General features: G+C 36.5%; 49 non-coding genes across 49 annotated transcripts; all 49 read left to right on the top strand.

Moving 5' to 3' along the window:
• The first annotated feature begins 60 nt into the window (after positions 1 to 60).
• TRNAT-UGU (transfer RNA threonine (anticodon UGU)) lies at positions 61 to 133 on the top strand. The gene has a single exon. It is a non-coding gene; the product is annotated as a tRNA-Thr (tRNA).
• Positions 134 to 288: 155 nt separating this feature from the next.
• Positions 289 to 361, top strand: TRNAT-AGU (transfer RNA threonine (anticodon AGU)). Its single transcript has one exon. It is a non-coding gene; the product is annotated as a tRNA-Thr (tRNA).
• Positions 362 to 517: 156 nt separating this feature from the next.
• On the top strand, positions 518 to 590 carry TRNAT-UGU (transfer RNA threonine (anticodon UGU)). Its single transcript has one exon. It is a non-coding gene; the product is annotated as a tRNA-Thr (tRNA).
• Positions 591 to 745: 155 nt separating this feature from the next.
• Positions 746 to 818, top strand: TRNAT-UGU (transfer RNA threonine (anticodon UGU)). Its single transcript has one exon. It is a non-coding gene; the product is annotated as a tRNA-Thr (tRNA).
• Positions 819 to 973: 155 nt separating this feature from the next.
• On the top strand, positions 974 to 1,046 carry TRNAT-UGU (transfer RNA threonine (anticodon UGU)). Its single transcript has one exon. It is a non-coding gene; the product is annotated as a tRNA-Thr (tRNA).
• A 156-nt stretch (positions 1,047 to 1,202) lies between these two features.
• Positions 1,203 to 1,275, top strand: TRNAT-UGU (transfer RNA threonine (anticodon UGU)). The gene has a single exon. It is a non-coding gene; the product is annotated as a tRNA-Thr (tRNA).
• Positions 1,276 to 1,658: 383 nt separating this feature from the next.
• On the top strand, positions 1,659 to 1,731 carry TRNAT-AGU (transfer RNA threonine (anticodon AGU)). Its single transcript has one exon. It is a non-coding gene; the product is annotated as a tRNA-Thr (tRNA).
• A 156-nt stretch (positions 1,732 to 1,887) lies between these two features.
• On the top strand, positions 1,888 to 1,960 carry TRNAT-UGU (transfer RNA threonine (anticodon UGU)). Its single transcript has one exon. It is a non-coding gene; the product is annotated as a tRNA-Thr (tRNA).
• Positions 1,961 to 2,115: 155 nt separating this feature from the next.
• TRNAT-UGU (transfer RNA threonine (anticodon UGU)) lies at positions 2,116 to 2,188 on the top strand. The gene has a single exon. It is a non-coding gene; the product is annotated as a tRNA-Thr (tRNA).
• Positions 2,189 to 2,343: 155 nt separating this feature from the next.
• Positions 2,344 to 2,416, top strand: TRNAT-UGU (transfer RNA threonine (anticodon UGU)). Its single transcript has one exon. It is a non-coding gene; the product is annotated as a tRNA-Thr (tRNA).
• A 156-nt stretch (positions 2,417 to 2,572) lies between these two features.
• TRNAT-UGU (transfer RNA threonine (anticodon UGU)) lies at positions 2,573 to 2,645 on the top strand. Its single transcript has one exon. It is a non-coding gene; the product is annotated as a tRNA-Thr (tRNA).
• A 383-nt stretch (positions 2,646 to 3,028) lies between these two features.
• Positions 3,029 to 3,101, top strand: TRNAT-UGU (transfer RNA threonine (anticodon UGU)). Its single transcript has one exon. It is a non-coding gene; the product is annotated as a tRNA-Thr (tRNA).
• Positions 3,102 to 3,256: 155 nt separating this feature from the next.
• TRNAT-AGU (transfer RNA threonine (anticodon AGU)) lies at positions 3,257 to 3,329 on the top strand. The gene has a single exon. It is a non-coding gene; the product is annotated as a tRNA-Thr (tRNA).
• A 156-nt stretch (positions 3,330 to 3,485) lies between these two features.
• On the top strand, positions 3,486 to 3,558 carry TRNAT-UGU (transfer RNA threonine (anticodon UGU)). The gene has a single exon. It is a non-coding gene; the product is annotated as a tRNA-Thr (tRNA).
• Positions 3,559 to 3,713: 155 nt separating this feature from the next.
• TRNAT-UGU (transfer RNA threonine (anticodon UGU)) lies at positions 3,714 to 3,786 on the top strand. The gene has a single exon. It is a non-coding gene; the product is annotated as a tRNA-Thr (tRNA).
• Positions 3,787 to 3,942: 156 nt separating this feature from the next.
• TRNAT-UGU (transfer RNA threonine (anticodon UGU)) lies at positions 3,943 to 4,015 on the top strand. Its single transcript has one exon. It is a non-coding gene; the product is annotated as a tRNA-Thr (tRNA).
• A 155-nt stretch (positions 4,016 to 4,170) lies between these two features.
• Positions 4,171 to 4,243, top strand: TRNAT-AGU (transfer RNA threonine (anticodon AGU)). The gene has a single exon. It is a non-coding gene; the product is annotated as a tRNA-Thr (tRNA).
• A 155-nt stretch (positions 4,244 to 4,398) lies between these two features.
• On the top strand, positions 4,399 to 4,471 carry TRNAT-UGU (transfer RNA threonine (anticodon UGU)). Its single transcript has one exon. It is a non-coding gene; the product is annotated as a tRNA-Thr (tRNA).
• Positions 4,472 to 4,626: 155 nt separating this feature from the next.
• TRNAT-AGU (transfer RNA threonine (anticodon AGU)) lies at positions 4,627 to 4,699 on the top strand. The gene has a single exon. It is a non-coding gene; the product is annotated as a tRNA-Thr (tRNA).
• A 156-nt stretch (positions 4,700 to 4,855) lies between these two features.
• On the top strand, positions 4,856 to 4,928 carry TRNAT-UGU (transfer RNA threonine (anticodon UGU)). Its single transcript has one exon. It is a non-coding gene; the product is annotated as a tRNA-Thr (tRNA).
• Positions 4,929 to 5,083: 155 nt separating this feature from the next.
• Positions 5,084 to 5,156, top strand: TRNAT-AGU (transfer RNA threonine (anticodon AGU)). The gene has a single exon. It is a non-coding gene; the product is annotated as a tRNA-Thr (tRNA).
• Positions 5,157 to 5,311: 155 nt separating this feature from the next.
• On the top strand, positions 5,312 to 5,384 carry TRNAT-UGU (transfer RNA threonine (anticodon UGU)). Its single transcript has one exon. It is a non-coding gene; the product is annotated as a tRNA-Thr (tRNA).
• A 155-nt stretch (positions 5,385 to 5,539) lies between these two features.
• TRNAT-AGU (transfer RNA threonine (anticodon AGU)) lies at positions 5,540 to 5,612 on the top strand. The gene has a single exon. It is a non-coding gene; the product is annotated as a tRNA-Thr (tRNA).
• Positions 5,613 to 5,768: 156 nt separating this feature from the next.
• TRNAT-UGU (transfer RNA threonine (anticodon UGU)) lies at positions 5,769 to 5,841 on the top strand. Its single transcript has one exon. It is a non-coding gene; the product is annotated as a tRNA-Thr (tRNA).
• A 155-nt stretch (positions 5,842 to 5,996) lies between these two features.
• TRNAT-UGU (transfer RNA threonine (anticodon UGU)) lies at positions 5,997 to 6,069 on the top strand. The gene has a single exon. It is a non-coding gene; the product is annotated as a tRNA-Thr (tRNA).
• Positions 6,070 to 6,225: 156 nt separating this feature from the next.
• Positions 6,226 to 6,298, top strand: TRNAT-UGU (transfer RNA threonine (anticodon UGU)). The gene has a single exon. It is a non-coding gene; the product is annotated as a tRNA-Thr (tRNA).
• Positions 6,299 to 6,453: 155 nt separating this feature from the next.
• On the top strand, positions 6,454 to 6,526 carry TRNAT-AGU (transfer RNA threonine (anticodon AGU)). The gene has a single exon. It is a non-coding gene; the product is annotated as a tRNA-Thr (tRNA).
• Positions 6,527 to 6,681: 155 nt separating this feature from the next.
• TRNAT-UGU (transfer RNA threonine (anticodon UGU)) lies at positions 6,682 to 6,754 on the top strand. Its single transcript has one exon. It is a non-coding gene; the product is annotated as a tRNA-Thr (tRNA).
• Positions 6,755 to 6,909: 155 nt separating this feature from the next.
• TRNAT-AGU (transfer RNA threonine (anticodon AGU)) lies at positions 6,910 to 6,982 on the top strand. The gene has a single exon. It is a non-coding gene; the product is annotated as a tRNA-Thr (tRNA).
• A 156-nt stretch (positions 6,983 to 7,138) lies between these two features.
• Positions 7,139 to 7,211, top strand: TRNAT-UGU (transfer RNA threonine (anticodon UGU)). The gene has a single exon. It is a non-coding gene; the product is annotated as a tRNA-Thr (tRNA).
• Positions 7,212 to 7,366: 155 nt separating this feature from the next.
• On the top strand, positions 7,367 to 7,439 carry TRNAT-UGU (transfer RNA threonine (anticodon UGU)). The gene has a single exon. It is a non-coding gene; the product is annotated as a tRNA-Thr (tRNA).
• A 155-nt stretch (positions 7,440 to 7,594) lies between these two features.
• TRNAT-AGU (transfer RNA threonine (anticodon AGU)) lies at positions 7,595 to 7,667 on the top strand. Its single transcript has one exon. It is a non-coding gene; the product is annotated as a tRNA-Thr (tRNA).
• A 156-nt stretch (positions 7,668 to 7,823) lies between these two features.
• Positions 7,824 to 7,896, top strand: TRNAT-UGU (transfer RNA threonine (anticodon UGU)). Its single transcript has one exon. It is a non-coding gene; the product is annotated as a tRNA-Thr (tRNA).
• A 155-nt stretch (positions 7,897 to 8,051) lies between these two features.
• Positions 8,052 to 8,124, top strand: TRNAT-AGU (transfer RNA threonine (anticodon AGU)). The gene has a single exon. It is a non-coding gene; the product is annotated as a tRNA-Thr (tRNA).
• A 156-nt stretch (positions 8,125 to 8,280) lies between these two features.
• Positions 8,281 to 8,353, top strand: TRNAT-UGU (transfer RNA threonine (anticodon UGU)). The gene has a single exon. It is a non-coding gene; the product is annotated as a tRNA-Thr (tRNA).
• Positions 8,354 to 8,508: 155 nt separating this feature from the next.
• On the top strand, positions 8,509 to 8,581 carry TRNAT-AGU (transfer RNA threonine (anticodon AGU)). Its single transcript has one exon. It is a non-coding gene; the product is annotated as a tRNA-Thr (tRNA).
• A 611-nt stretch (positions 8,582 to 9,192) lies between these two features.
• TRNAT-AGU (transfer RNA threonine (anticodon AGU)) lies at positions 9,193 to 9,265 on the top strand. The gene has a single exon. It is a non-coding gene; the product is annotated as a tRNA-Thr (tRNA).
• A 383-nt stretch (positions 9,266 to 9,648) lies between these two features.
• TRNAT-AGU (transfer RNA threonine (anticodon AGU)) lies at positions 9,649 to 9,721 on the top strand. Its single transcript has one exon. It is a non-coding gene; the product is annotated as a tRNA-Thr (tRNA).
• Positions 9,722 to 9,877: 156 nt separating this feature from the next.
• TRNAT-UGU (transfer RNA threonine (anticodon UGU)) lies at positions 9,878 to 9,950 on the top strand. Its single transcript has one exon. It is a non-coding gene; the product is annotated as a tRNA-Thr (tRNA).
• A 155-nt stretch (positions 9,951 to 10,105) lies between these two features.
• On the top strand, positions 10,106 to 10,178 carry TRNAT-AGU (transfer RNA threonine (anticodon AGU)). Its single transcript has one exon. It is a non-coding gene; the product is annotated as a tRNA-Thr (tRNA).
• Positions 10,179 to 10,333: 155 nt separating this feature from the next.
• Positions 10,334 to 10,406, top strand: TRNAT-AGU (transfer RNA threonine (anticodon AGU)). The gene has a single exon. It is a non-coding gene; the product is annotated as a tRNA-Thr (tRNA).
• Positions 10,407 to 10,562: 156 nt separating this feature from the next.
• Positions 10,563 to 10,635, top strand: TRNAT-UGU (transfer RNA threonine (anticodon UGU)). Its single transcript has one exon. It is a non-coding gene; the product is annotated as a tRNA-Thr (tRNA).
• A 155-nt stretch (positions 10,636 to 10,790) lies between these two features.
• On the top strand, positions 10,791 to 10,863 carry TRNAT-AGU (transfer RNA threonine (anticodon AGU)). Its single transcript has one exon. It is a non-coding gene; the product is annotated as a tRNA-Thr (tRNA).
• A 155-nt stretch (positions 10,864 to 11,018) lies between these two features.
• TRNAT-UGU (transfer RNA threonine (anticodon UGU)) lies at positions 11,019 to 11,091 on the top strand. Its single transcript has one exon. It is a non-coding gene; the product is annotated as a tRNA-Thr (tRNA).
• A 611-nt stretch (positions 11,092 to 11,702) lies between these two features.
• TRNAT-AGU (transfer RNA threonine (anticodon AGU)) lies at positions 11,703 to 11,775 on the top strand. Its single transcript has one exon. It is a non-coding gene; the product is annotated as a tRNA-Thr (tRNA).
• A 154-nt stretch (positions 11,776 to 11,929) lies between these two features.
• On the top strand, positions 11,930 to 12,002 carry TRNAT-AGU (transfer RNA threonine (anticodon AGU)). The gene has a single exon. It is a non-coding gene; the product is annotated as a tRNA-Thr (tRNA).
• Positions 12,003 to 12,157: 155 nt separating this feature from the next.
• On the top strand, positions 12,158 to 12,230 carry TRNAT-UGU (transfer RNA threonine (anticodon UGU)). The gene has a single exon. It is a non-coding gene; the product is annotated as a tRNA-Thr (tRNA).
• A 155-nt stretch (positions 12,231 to 12,385) lies between these two features.
• On the top strand, positions 12,386 to 12,458 carry TRNAT-UGU (transfer RNA threonine (anticodon UGU)). Its single transcript has one exon. It is a non-coding gene; the product is annotated as a tRNA-Thr (tRNA).
• Positions 12,459 to 12,613: 155 nt separating this feature from the next.
• On the top strand, positions 12,614 to 12,686 carry TRNAT-AGU (transfer RNA threonine (anticodon AGU)). The gene has a single exon. It is a non-coding gene; the product is annotated as a tRNA-Thr (tRNA).
• Positions 12,687 to 12,948: the final 262 nt, after the last annotated feature.

The following is a 12,948-nucleotide window of genomic DNA, read 5'->3' as shown; positions in this document are numbered from 1 at the left end:
GTAAAACTCAAATGAGTTAAATTACTGAAATATTCAGCATTAATCTCGCTTCACAACAAGGGCTCCGTGGCTTAGTGGTTAAAGCGCCTGTCTTGTAAACAGGAGATCATGAGTTCGATTCTCGTCGGAGCCTCGTTGATATGATACTTGAACTAGCTTTCGTAGCTATTAAATTTTGAAAAACTTGAAATAATGGTTGCTTGAGATATGCATATATGCAAACAATAGGGTAAACTCAAATGAGTTAAATTACTGAAATATTCAGCATTAATCTCGCTTCACAACAAGGGCTCCGTGGCTTAGTGGTTAAAGCGCCTGTCTAGTAAACAGGAGATCATGAGTTCGATTCTCGTCGGAGCCTCGTTGTTATGATACTTGAACTAGCTTTCGTAGCTATTAAATTTAGAAAAACTTGAAATAATGGTTGCTTGAGATATGCATATATGCAAACAATAGGGTAAAATTCAAATGAGTTAAATTACTGAAATATTCAGCATTAATCTCGCTTCAAAACAAGGGCTCCGTGGCTTAGTGGTTAAAGCGCCTGTCTTGTAAACAGGAGATCATGAGTTCGATTCTCGTCGGAGCCTCGTTGATATGATACTTGAACTAGTTTTCGTAGCTATTAAATTTAGAAAAACTTGAAATAATGGTTGCTTGAGATATGCATATATGCAAACAATAGGGTAAACTCAAATGAGTTGAATTACTAAAATATTCAGCATTAATCTCGCTTCACAACAAGGGCTTCGTGGCTTAGTGGTTAAAGCGCCTGTCTTGTAAACAGGAGATCATGAGTTCGATTCTCGTCGGAGCCTCGTTGATATGATACTTGAACTAGTTTTCGTAGCTATTAAATTTAGAAAAACTTGAAATAAAGGTTGCTTGAGATATGCATATATGCAAACAATAGGGTAAACTCAAATGAGTTAAATTACTAAAATATTCAGCATTAATCTCGCTTCACAACAAGGGCTTCGTGGCTTAGTGGTTAAAGCGCCTGTCTTGTAAACAGGAGATCATGAGTTCGATTCTCGTCGGAGCCTCGTTGATATGATACTTGAACTAGTTTTCGTAGCTATTAAATTTAGAAAAACTTGAAATAATGGTTGCTTGAGATATGCATATATGCAAACAATAGGGTAAAACTCAAATGAGTTAAATTACTGAAATATTCAGCATTAATCTCGCTTCACAACAAGGGCTCCGTGGCTTAGTGGTTAAAGCGCCTGTCTTGTAAACAGGAGATCATGAGTTCGATTCTCGTCGGAGCCTCGTTGATATGATACTTGAACTAGTTTTCGTAGCTATTAAATTTAGAAAAACTTGAAATAATGGTTGCTTGAGATATGCATATATGCAAACAATAGGGTAAACTCAAATGAATTAAATTACTGAAATATTCAGCATTAATCTCGCTTCACAACAAGTGCTTCGTGGCTTAGTGGTTAAAGCGCCTGTCTAGTAAACAGGAGATCATGAGTTCGATTCTCGTCGGAGCCTCGTTGTTATGATACTTGAACTAGCTTTCGTAGCTATTAAATTTTGAAAAACTTGAAATAATGGTTGCTTGAGATATGCATATATGCAAACAATAGGGTAAACTCAAATGAGTTAAATTACTGAAATATTCAGCATTAATCTCGCTTCACAACAAGGGCTCCGTGGCTTAGTGGTTAAAGCGCCTGTCTAGTAAACAGGAGATCATGAGTTCGATTCTCGTCGGAGCCTCGTTGTTATGATACTTGAACTAGCTTTCGTAGCTATTAAATTTAGAAAAACTTGAAATAATGGTTGCTTGAGATATGCATATATGCAAACAATGGGGTAAAATTCAAATGAGTTAAATTACTGAAATATTCAGCATTAATCTCGCTTCACAACAAGGGCTCCGTGGCTTAGTGGTTAAAGCGCCTGTCTTGTAAACAGGAGATCATGAGTTCGATTCTCGTCGGAGCCTCGTTGATATGATACTTGAACTAGTTTTCGTAGCTATTAAATTTAGAAAAACTTGAAATAATGGTTGCTTGAGATATGCATATATGCAAACAATAGGGTAAACTCAAATGAGTTGAATTACTAAAATATTCAGCATTAATCTCGCTTCACAACAAGGGCTTCGTGGCTTAGTGGTTAAAGCGCCTGTCTTGTAAACAGGAGATCATGAGTTCGATTCTCGTCGGAGCCTCGTTGATATGATACTTGAACTAGTTTTCGTAGCTATTAAATTTAGAAAAACTTGAAATAAAGGTTGCTTGAGATATGCATATATGCAAACAATAGGGTAAACTCAAATGAGTTAAATTACTAAAATATTCAGCATTAATCTCGCTTCACAACAAGGGCTTCGTGGCTTAGTGGTTAAAGCGCCTGTCTTGTAAACAGGAGATCATGAGTTCGATTCTCGTCGGAGCCTCGTTGATATGATACTTGAACTAGTTTTCGTAGCTATTAAATTTAGAAAAACTTGAAATAATGGTTGCTTGAGATATGCATTTATGCAAACAATAGGGTAAAACTCAAATGAGTTAAATTACTGAAATATTCAGCATTAATCTCGCTTCACAACAAGGGCTCCGTGGCTTAGTGGTTAAAGCGCCTGTCTTGTAAACAGGAGATCATGAGTTCGATTCTCGTCGGAGCCTCGTTGATATGATACTTGAACTAGTTTTCGTAGCTATTAAATTTAGAAAAACTTGAAATAATGGTTGCTTGAGATATACATATATGCAAACAATAGGGTAAACTCAAATGAGTTGAATTACTGAAATATTCAGCATTAATCTCGCTTCACAACATGGGCTCCGTGGCTTAGTGGTTAAAGCGCCTGTCTAGTAAACAGGAAATCATGAGTTCGATTCTCGTCGTAGCCTCGTTGATATGATACTTGAACTAGTTTTCGTAGCTATTAAATTTAGAAAAACTTGAAATAATGGTTGCTTGAGATATGCATATATGCAAACAATAGGGTAAACTCAAATGAGTTAAATTACTAAAATATTCAGCATTAATCTCGCTTCACAACAAGGGCTTCGTGGCTTAGTGGTTAAAGCGCCTGTCTTGTAAACAGGAGATCATGAGTTCGATTCTCGTCGGAGCCTCGTTGATATGATACTTGAACTAGTTTTCGTAGCTATTAAATTTAGAAAAACTTGAAATAATGGTTGCTTGAGATATGCATATATGCAAACAATAGGGTAAACTCAAATGAGTTGAATTACTGAAATATTCAGCATTAATCTCGCTTCACAACAAGGGCTCCGTGGCTTAGTGGTTAAAGCGCCTGTCTAGTAAACAGGCGATCATGAGTTCGATTCTCGTCGGAGCCTCTTTGTTATGATACTTGAACTATTTTTCGTACCTATTAAATTTTGAAAAACTTGAAATAATGGTTGCTTGAGATATGCATATAAGAAAACAATTGGGTAAAACTCAAATGAGTTAAATTACTGAAATATTCAGCATTATTCTCGCTTCACAACAAGGGCTTCGTGGCTTAGTGGTTAAAGCGCCTGTCTTGTAAACAGGAGATCATGAGTTCGATTCTCGTCGGAGCCTCGTTGATATGATACTTGAACTAGTTTTCGTAGCTATTAAATTTAGAAAAACTTGAAATAATGGTTGCTTGAGATATGCATATATGCAAACAATAGGGTAAACTCAAATGAGTTAAATTACTAAAATATTCAGCATTAATCTCGCTTCACAACAAGGGCTTCGTGGCTTAGTGGTTAAAGCGCCTGTCTTGTAAACAGGAGATCATGAGTTCGATTCTCGTCGGAGCCTCGTTGTTATGATACTTGAACTAGCTTTCGTAGCTATTAAATTTAGAAAAACTTGAAATAATGGTTGCTTGAGATATGCATATATGCAAACAATGGGGTAAAATTCAAATGAGTTAAATTACTGAAATATTCAGCATTAATCTCGCTTCACAACAAGGGCTCCGTGGCTTAGTGGTTAAAGCGCCTGTCTTGTAAACAGGAGATCATGAGTTCGATTCTCGTCGGAGCCTCGTTGATATGATACTTGAACTAGTTTTCGTAGCTATTAAATTTAGAAAAACTTGAAATAATGGTTGCTTGAGATATGCATATATGCAAACAATAGGGTAAACTCAAATGAGTTGAATTACTGAAATATTCAGCATTAATCTCGCTTCACAACAAGGGCTCCGTGGCTTAGTGGTTAAAGCGCCTGTCTAGTAAACAGGAGATCATGAGTTCGATTCTCGTCGGAGCCTCTTTGTTATGATACTTGAACTATTTTTCGTAGCTATTAAATTTTGAAAAACTTGAAATAATGGTTGCTTGAGATATGCATATAAGAAAACAATAGGGTAAACTCAAATGAGTTAAATTACTGAAATATTCAGCATTAATCTCGCTTCACAACAAGGGCTTCGTGGCTTAGTGGTTAAAGCGCCTGTCTTGTAAACAGGAGATCATGAGTTCGATTCTCCTCGGAGCCTCGTTGATATGATACTTGAACTAGTTTTCGTAGCTATTAAATTTAGAAAAACTTGAAATAATGGTTGCTTGAGATATGCATATATGCAAACAATAGGGTAAACTCAAATGAGTTGAATTACTGAAATATTCAGCATTAATCTCGCTTCACAACATGGGCTCCGTGGCTTAGTGGTTAAAGCGCCTGTCTAGTAAACAGGAAATCATGAGTTCGATTCTCGTCGGAGCCTCGTTGTTATGATACTTGAACTAGCTTTCGTAGCTATTAAATTTAGAAAAACTTGAAATAATGGTTGCTTGAGATATGCATATATGCAAACAATGGGGTAAAATTCAAATGAGTTAAATTACTGAAATATTCAGCATTAATCTCGCTTCACAACAAGGGCTCCGTGGCTTAGTGGTTAAAGCGCCTGTCTTGTAAACAGGAGATCATGAGTTCGATTCTCGTCGGAGCCTCGTTGATATGATACTTGAACTAGTTTTCGTAGCTATTAAATTTAGAAAAACTTGAAATAATGGTTGCTTGAGATATGCATATATGCAAACAATAGGGTAAACTCAAATGAGTTGAATTACTGAAATATTCAGCATTAATCTCGCTTCACAACAAGGGCTCCGTGGCTTAGTGGTTAAAGCGCCTGTCTAGTAAACAGGAGATCATGAGTTCGATTCTCGTCGGAGCCTCTTTGTTATGATACTTGAACTATTTTTCGTAGCTATTAAATTTTGAAAAACTTGAAATAATGGTTGCTTGAGATATGCATATAAGAAAACAATAGGGTAAACTCAAATGAGTTAAATTACTGAAATATTCAGCATTAATCTCGCTTCACAACAAGGGCTTCGTGGCTTAGTGGTTAAAGCGCCTGTCTTGTAAACAGGAGATCATGAGTTCGATTCTCCTCGGAGCCTCGTTGATATGATACTTGAACTAGTTTTCGTAGCTATTAAATTTAGAAAAACTTGAAATAATGGTTGCTTGAGATATGCATATATGCAAACAATAGGGTAAACTCAAATGAGTTGAATTACTGAAATATTCAGCATTAATCTCGCTTCACAACATGGGCTCCGTGGCTTAGTGGTTAAAGCGCCTGTCTAGTAAACAGGAAATCATGAGTTCGATTCTCGTCGGAGCCTCGTTGTTATGATACTTGAACTAGCTTTCGTAGCTATTAAATTTAGAAAAACTTGAAATAATGGTTGCTTGAGATATGCATATATGCAAACAATGGGGTAAAATTCAAAAGAGTTAAATTACTGAAATATTCAGCATTAATCTCGCTTCACAACAAGGGCTCCGTGGCTTAGTGGTTAAAGCGCCTGTCTTGTAAACAGGAGATCATGAGTTCGATTCTCGTCGGAGCCTCGTTGATATGATACTTGAACTAGTTTTCGTAGCTATTAAATTTAGAAAAACTTGAAATAATGGTTGCTTGAGATATGCATATATGCAAACAATAGGGTAAACTCAAATGAGTTAAATTACTAAAATATTCAGCATTAATCTCGCTTCACAACAAGGGCTTCGTGGCTTAGTGGTTAAAGCGCCTGTCTTGTAAACAGGAGATCATGAGTTCGATTCTCGTCGGAGCCTCGTTGTTATGATACTTGAACTAGCTTTCGTAGCTATTAAATTTAGAAAAACTTGAAATAATGGTTGCTTGAGATATGCATATATGCAAACAATGGGGTAAAATTCAAATGAGTTAAATTACTGAAATATTCAGCATTAATCTCGCTTCACAACAAGGGCTCCGTGGCTTAGTGGTTAAAGCGCCTGTCTTGTAAACAGGAGATCATGAGTTCGATTCTCGTCGGAGCCTCGTTGATATGATACTTGAACTAGTTTTCGTAGCTATTAAATTTAGAAAAACTTGAAATAATGGTTGCTTGAGATATGCATATATGCAAACAATAGGGTAAACTCAAATGAGTTGAATTACTGAAATATTCAGCATTAATCTCGCTTCACAACAAGGGCTCCGTGGCTTAGTGGTTAAAGCGCCTGTCTAGTAAACAGGAGATCATGAGTTCGATTCTCGTCGGAGCCTCTTTGTTATGATACTTGAACTATTTTTCGTAGCTATTAAATTTTGAAAAACTTGAAATAATGGTTGCTTGAGATATGCATATAAGAAAACAATAGGGTAAACTCAAATGAGTTAAATTACTGAAATATTCAGCATTAATCTCGCTTCACAACAAGGGCTTCGTGGCTTAGTGGTTAAAGCGCCTGTCTTGTAAACAGGAGATCATGAGTTCGATTCTCCTCGGAGCCTCGTTGATATGATACTTGAACTAGTTTTCGTAGCTATTAAATTTAGAAAAACTTGAAATAATGGTTGCTTGAGATATGCATATATGCAAACAATAGGGTAAACTCAAATGAGTTGAATTACTGAAATATTCAGCATTAATCTCGCTTCACAACATGGGCTCCGTGGCTTAGTGGTTAAAGCGCCTGTCTAGTAAACAGGAAATCATGAGTTCGATTCTCGTCGGAGCCTCGTTGTTATGATACTTGAACTAGCTTTCGTAGCTATTAAATTTAGAAAAACTTGAAATAATGGTTGCTTGAGATATGCATATATGCAAACAATGGGGTAAAATTCAAATGAGTTAAATTACTGAAATATTCAGCATTAATCTCGCTTCACAACAAGGGCTCCGTGGCTTAGTGGTTAAAGCGCCTGTCTTGTAAACAGGAGATCATGAGTTCGATTCTCGTCGGAGCCTCGTTGATATGATACTTGAACTAGTTTTCGTAGCTATTAAATTTAGAAAAACTTGAAATAATGGTTGCTTGAGATATGCATATATGCAAACAATAGGGTAAACTCAAATGAGTTAAATTACTAAAATATTCAGCATTAATCTCGCTTCACAACAAGGGCTTCGTGGCTTAGTGGTTAAAGCGCCTGTCTTGTAAACAGGAGATCATGAGTTCGATTCTCGTCGGAGCCTCGTTGATATGATACTTGAACTAGTTTTCGTAGCTATTAAATTTAGAAAAACTTGAAATAATGGTTGCTTGAGATATGCATATATGCAAACAATAGGGTAAACTCAAATGAGTTGAATTACTGAAATATTCAGCATTAATCTCGCTTCACAACAAGGGCTCCGTGGCTTAGTGGTTAAAGCGCCTGTCTAGTAAACAGGAGATCATGAGTTCGATTCTCGTCGGAGCCTCTTTGTTATGATACTTGAACTATTTTTCGTAGCTATTAAATTTTGAAAAACTTGAAATAATGGTTGCTTGAGATATGCATATAAGAAAACAATTGGGTAAAACTCAAATGAGTTAAATTACTGAAATATTCAGCATTAATCTCGCTTCACAACAAGGGCTTCGTGGCTTAGTGGTTAAAGCGCCTGTCTTGTAAACAGGAGATCATGAGTTCGATTCTCGTCGGAGCCTCGTTGATATGATACTTGAACTAGTTTTCGTAGCTATTAAATTTAGAAAAACTTGAAATAATGGTTGCTTGAGATATGCATATATGCAAACAATAGGGTAAACTCAAATGAGTTGAATTACTGAAATATTCAGCATTAATCTCGCTTCACAACAAGGGCTCCGTGGCTTAGTGGTTAAAGCGCCTGTCTAGTAAACAGGAGATCATGAGTTCGATTCTCGTCGGAGCCTCTTTGTTATGATACTTGAACTATTTTTCGTAGCTATTAAATTTTGAAAAACTTGAAATAATGGTTGCTTGAGATATGCATATAAGAAAACAATTGGGTAAAACTCAAATGAGTTAAATTACTGAAATATTCAGCATTAATCTCGCTTCACAACAAGGGCTTCGTGGCTTAGTGGTTAAAGCGCCTGTCTTGTAAACAGGAGATCATGAGTTCGATTCTCGTCGGAGCCTCGTTGATATGATACTTGAACTAGTTTTCGTAGCTATTAAATTTAGAAAAACTTGAAATAATGGTTGCTTGAGATATGCATATATGCAAACAATAGGGTAAACTCAAATGAGTTGAATTACTGAAATATTCAGCATTAATCTCGCTTCACAACAAGGGCTCCGTGGCTTAGTGGTTAAAGCGCCTGTCTAGTAAACAGGAGATCATGAGTTCGATTCTCGTCGGAGCCTCGTTGTTATGATACTTGAACTAGCTTTCGTAGCTATTAAATTTTGAAAAACTTGAAATAATGGTTGCTTGAGATATGCATATATGCAAACAATAGGGTAAACTCAAATGAGTTAAATTACAGAAATATTCAGCATTAATCTCGCTTCACAACAAGGGCTTCGTGGCTTAGTGGTTAAAGCGCCTGTCTAGTAAACAGGAGATCATGAGTTCGATTCTCGTCGGTCCTCTTTGTTATGATACTTGAACTATTTTTCGTAGCTATTAAATTTTGAAAAACTTGAAATAATGGTTGCTTGAGATATGCATATAAGAAAACAATTGGGTAAAACTCAAATGAGTTAAATTACTGAAATATTCAGCATTAATCTCGCTTCACAACAAGGGCTTCGTGGCTTAGTGGTTAAAGCGCCTGTCTTGTAAACAGGAGATCATGTGTTCGATTCTCGTCGGAGCGTCGTTGATATGATACTTGAACTAGTTTTCGTAGCTATTAAATTTAGAAAAACTTGAAATAATGGTTGCTTGAGATATGCATATATGCAAACAATAGGGTAAACTCAAATGAGTTGAATTACTGAAATATTCAGCATTAATCTCGCTTCACAACAAGGGCTCCGTGGCTTAGTGGTTAAAGCGCCTGTCTAGTAAACAGGAGATCATGAGTTCGATTCTCGTCGGAGCCTCTTTGTTATGATACTTGAACTATTTTTCGTAGCTATTAAATTTTGAAAAACTTGAAATAATGGTTGCTTGAGATATGCATATAAGAAAACAATAGGGTAAACTCAAATGAGTTAAATTACTGAAATATTCAGCATTAATCTCGCTTCACAACAAGGACTTCGTGGCTTAGTGGTTAAAACGCCTGTCTTGTAAAAAGGAGATCATGAGTTCGATTCTCGTCGGAGCCTCGTTGATATGATACTTGAACTAGTTTTCGTAGCTTTTAAATTTTGAAAAACTTGAAATAATGGTTGCTTGAGATATGCATATATGCAAACAATAGGGTAAACTCAAATGAATTAAATTACTGAAATATTCAGCATTAATCTCGCTTCACAACAAGGGCTTCGTGGCTTAGTGGTTAAAGCGCCTGTCTAGTAAACAGGAGATCATGAGTTCGATTCTCGTCGGAGCCTCGTTGTTATGATACTTGAACTAGCTTTCGTAGCTATTAAATTTTGAAAAACTTGAAATAATGGTTGCTTGAGATATGCATATAAGAAAACAATTGGGTAAAACTCAAATGAGTTAAATTACTGAAATATTCAGCATTAATCTCGCTTCACAACAAGGGCTTCGTGGCTTAGTGGTTAAAGCGCCTGTCTTGTAAACAGGAGATCATGAGTTCGATTCTCGTCGGAGCCTCGTTGATATGATACTTGAACTAGTTTTCGTAGCTTTTAAATTTTGAAAAACTTGAAATAATGGTTGCTTGAGATATGCATATATGCAAACAATAGGGTAAACTCAAATGAGTTAAATTACTGAAATATTCAGCATTAATCTCGCTTCACAACAAGGGCTCCGTGGCTTAGTGGTTAAAGCGCCTGTCTAGTAAACAGGAGATCATGAGTTCGATTCTCGTCGGAGCCTCGTTGATATGATACTTGAACTAGTTTTCGTAGCTTTTAAATTTTGAAAAACTTGAAATAATGGTTGCTTGAGATATGCATATATGCAAACAATAGGGTAAACTCAAATGAATTAAATTACTGAAATATTCAGCATTAATCTCGCTTCACAACAAGGGCTTCGTGGCTTAGTGGTTAAAGCGCCTGTCTAGTAAACAGGAGATCATGAGTTCGATTCTCGTCGGAGCCTCGTTGTTATGATACTTGAACTAGCTTTCGTAGCTATTAAATTTTGAAAAACTTGAAATAATGGTTGCTTGAGATATGCATATAAGAAAACAATTGGGTAAAACTCAAATGAGTTAAATTACTGAAATATTCAGCATTAATCTCGCTTCACAACAAGGGCTTCGTGGCTTAGTGGTTAAAGCGCCTGTCTTGTAAACAGGAGATCATGAGTTCGATTCTCGTCGGAGCCTCGTTGATATGATACTTGAACTAGTTTTCGTAGCTTTTAAATTTTGAAAAACTTGAAATAATGGTTGCTTGAGATATGCATATATGCAAACAATAGGGTAAACTCAAATGAGTTAAATTACTGAAATATTCAGCATTAATCTCGCTTCACAACAAGGGCTCCGTGGCTTAGTGGTTAAAGCGCCTGTCTAGTAAACAGGAGATCATGAGTTCGATGCTCGTCGGAGCCTCGTTGTTATGATACTTGAACTAGCTTTCGTAGCTATTAAATTTTGAAAAACTTGAAATAATGCTTGCTTGAGATATGCATATATGCAAACAATAGGGTAAACTCAAATGAGATAAATTACTGAAATATTCAGCATTGATCTCGCTTCACAACAAGGGCTTCGTGGCTTAGTGGTTAAAGCGCCTGTCTTGTAAACAGGAGATCATGAGTTCGATGCTCGTCGGAGCCTCGTTGATATGATACTTGAACTAGTTTTCGTAGCTATTAAATTTAGAAAAACTTGAAATAATGGTTGCTTGAGATATGCATATATGCAAACAATAGGGTAAACTCAAATGAGTTGAATTACTGAAATATTCAGCATTAATCTCGCTTCACAACATGGGTTCCGTGGCTTAGTGGTTAAAGCGCCTGTCTAGTAAACAGGAATTCATGAGTTCGATTCTCGTCGGAGCCTCGTTGTTATGATACTTGAACTAGCTTTCGTAGCTATTAAATTTTGAAAATCTTGAAATAATGCTTGCTTGAGATATGCATATATGCAAACAATAGGGTAAACTCAAATGAGTTAAATTACTGAAATATTCAGCATTGATCTCGCTTCACAACAAGGGCTTCGTGGCTTAGTGGTTAAATCGCCTGTCTAGTAAACAGGAAATCATGAGTTCGATTCTCGTCGGAGCCTCGTTGTTATGATACTTGAACTAGCTTTCGTAGCTATTAAATTTTGAAAAACTTGAAATAATGGTTGCTTGAGATATGCATATAAGAAAACAATAGGGTAAACTCAAATGAGTTAAATTACTGAAATATTCAGCATTAATCTCGCTTCACAACAAGGGCTTCGTGGCTTAGTGGTTAAAGCGCCTGTCTAGTAAACAGGAGATCATGAGTTCGATTCTCGTCGGAGCCTCGTTGTTATGATACTTGAACTAGCTTTCGTAGCTATTAAATTTTGAAAAACTTGAAATAATGGTTGCTTGAGATATGCATATTTGCAACAATAGGGTAAACTCAAATGAGTTAAATTACTGAAATATTCAGCATTAATCTCGCTTCACAACAAGGGCTCCGTGGCTTAGTGGTTAAAGCGCCTGTCTAGTAAACAGGAGATCATGAGTTCGATTCTCGTCGGAGCCTCTTTGTTATGATACTTGAACTAGCTTTCGTAGCTATTAAATTTTGAAAAACTTGAAATAATGCTTGCTTGAGATATGCATATAGGCAAACAATAGGGTAAACTCAAATGAGTTAAATTACTGAAATATTCAGCATTAATCTCGCTTCACAACAAGGGCTTCGTGGCTTAGTGGTTAAAGCGCCTGTCTTGTAAACAGGAGATCATGAGTTCGATTCTCGTCGGAGCCTCGTTGTTATGATACTTGAACTAGCTTTCGTAGCTATTAAATTTTGAAAAACTTGAAATAATGCTTGCTTGAGATATGCATATATGCAAACAATAGGGTAAACTCAAATGAGATAAATTACTGAAATATTCAGCATTGATCTCGCTTCACAACAAGGGCTTCGTGGCTTAGTGGTTAAAGCGCCTGTCTTGTAAACAGGAGATCATGAGTTCGATGCTCGTCGGAGCCTCGTTGATATGATACTTGAACTAGTTTTCGTAGCTATTAAATTTAGAAAAACTTGAAATAATGGTTGCTTGAGATATGCATATATGCAAACAATAGGGTAAACTCAAATGAGTTGAATTACTGAAATATTCAGCATTAATCTCGCTTCACAACATGGGCTCCGTGGCTTAGTGGTTAAAGCGCCTGTCTAGTAAACAGGAATTCATGAGTTCGATTCTCGTCGGAGCCTCGTTGTTATGATACTTGAACTAGCTTTCGTAGCTATTAAATTTTGAAAAACTTGAAATAATGCTTGCTTGAGATATGCATATATGCAAACAATAGGGTAAACTCAAATGAGTTAAATTACTGAAATATTCAGCATTGATCTCGCTTCACAACAAGGGCTTCGTGGCTTAGTGGTTAAATCGCCTGTCTAGTAAACAGGAAATCATGAGTTCGATTCTCGTCGGAGCCTCGTTGTTATGATACTTGAACTAGCTTTCGTAGCT

This window comes from Phalangium opilio, unplaced genomic scaffold (genome assembly GCF_054372755.1).
Source record: "Phalangium opilio isolate 3A_F unplaced genomic scaffold, DU_Popi_V2 ptg000046l_1, whole genome shotgun sequence".
Lineage (NCBI taxonomy): Eukaryota > Metazoa > Arthropoda > Arachnida > Opiliones > Phalangiidae > Phalangium > Phalangium opilio.
This window is presented reverse-complemented; position numbering and strand designations above follow the sequence as displayed.